Source organism: Nanorana parkeri, unplaced genomic scaffold, assembly GCF_000935625.1.
Source record: "Nanorana parkeri isolate BGI_ZX_2015 unplaced genomic scaffold, ASM93562v1 scaffold3439, whole genome shotgun sequence".
In the NCBI taxonomy this organism is placed as follows: Eukaryota; Metazoa; Chordata; class Amphibia; order Anura; family Dicroglossidae; genus Nanorana; species Nanorana parkeri.
The window spans coordinates 6,757-8,657 of NW_017309707.1; positions in this window are offsets into that span (position 1 = coordinate 6,757).

The window sequence follows — 1,901 nt, forward strand, 5'->3', positions numbered from 1 at the left end:
GTCCAGAAGAGAAGTCCCGGAGGGAGGGTCATTGTGGTCCAGAAGAGAAGTCCCGGAGGGAAGGTCTCCTCGTCCAGGAGAGAAGTCCCGGAGGGAGGGTCATTGTGGTCCAGAAGAGAAGTCCCGGAGGGAAGGTCTCCTCGTCCAGAAGAGAAGTCCCGGAGGGAGGGTCATTGTGGTCCAGAAGAGAAGTCCCGGAGGGAAGTTCTCCTCGTCCAGGAGAGAAGTCCCGGAGGGAGGGTCATTGTGGTCCAGAAGAGAAGTCCCGGAGGGAAGGTCTCCTCGTCCAGAAGAGAAGTCCTGGAGGGAAGGTCTCCTCGTCCAGAAGAGAAGTCCTGGAGGGAAGGTCTCCTCGTCCAGAAGAGAAGTCCCGGAGGGAGGGTCATTGTGGTCCAGAAGAGAAGTCCCGGAGGGAAGGTCTCATCGTATAGCCTCCCCATGACAAGTCTCTTTCCTCACCCCATGAAGTAGAAGACTTTCATGTCCACCCAACCTCCTAGTTCTGGGTTGGGGGCTGCCTGCCCACACAGCCTCTGAGCAGACCAGGTAGGACCGCTCAAGGCAGGAAGAGCTCAGACCCACCAGGCCCCAGACACCAGGGAAGGACTCACAACACCCACTCCTACAGGAGTGGACGTTTCATCCCCGGTCCTTCCCCTGACCAGAGAATGGGTGTTAGGGTAGGGAATGGGTGGAGTCACTGAGGATGGGTGGTATCTCTGGAGATGGGAATGGGTGGTAGGGTAGGGAATGGGTGGAGTCACTGAGGATGGGTGGTATCTCTGGAGATGGGAATGGGTGGTAGGGTAGGGAATGGGTGGAGTCACTGAGGATGGGTGGTATCTCTGGAGATGGGAATGGGTGGTAGGGTAGGGAATGGGTGGAGTCACTGAGGATGGGTGGTATCTCTGGAGATGGGAATGGGCGGGGGCACCAGAGATATGCACGGCGTGTCCCCAGGGCTGTGCGCGGTGTATCCCTCATTGAAGATTTATGTCTGGGGGCACTGATGCGGATTGTAGTTCCCATCTTATATTTGGATTGGTTTGGTACATGTAACATTCCCGTGTGTGTGTAAGGCACACGTGTGTGATTGTGTGATCAGTACACGGGGGGGCGGAGGACGTGGAATGTGTATTGTCCGGGGACCGGGAGACGTGACTACAGATGGAGGAAGAAATCCGATTACTGGAGACATCTCCAACTGTAGTCACATCTCCCGCCCACTCTGCCCCGCCCAGGGGGAGGGACCACGATGAATATTCATGACACTCCATCACTCCGTCCAGGGGGAGGGACCACGATGAATATTCATGAGGCTCCGTCACTCTGCCCAGGGGGAGGGACCACGATGAATATTCATGACGCTCCATCACTCAGCACCGCCCAGGGGGAGGGACCACGATGAATATTCATGATGCTCCATCACTCCGCACCGCCCAGGGGGAGGGACCGCGAGGAATATTCAGGATGCTCCATCACTCTGCCCCGCCCAGGGGAGGGACCGCGAGGAATATTCATGAGGCTCGGTCACTCCGCACCGCCCAGGCGAGGGACCGCGAGGAATATTCATGAGGCTTGTGCACGAGAGAAGCAAAGCATTGTGGGAAAAGGATTTGTTCCATTCCCTACATTGTACACAGACGTCTGGCAGCCGTATAAAAGTAACATGTGGAGGCGGAGAGGAGAAGTGGGCGGATCCCATGAAGAATGTTGGGGAACGGGGTTGGTTGGGGGCGTGTTTATATCCGGGATCTGCATACGCCGCCATCACACCGAGCACATCGCTGACAGATGATTCTTTAAAGGTGGAAATGTCTTTCGGGGGGCCGTAACCCAGTAATATCCCAGCACCCCACGGGCTCCTGCGCTTCCAGCCCCATTCCCACCAGAGGGGATCC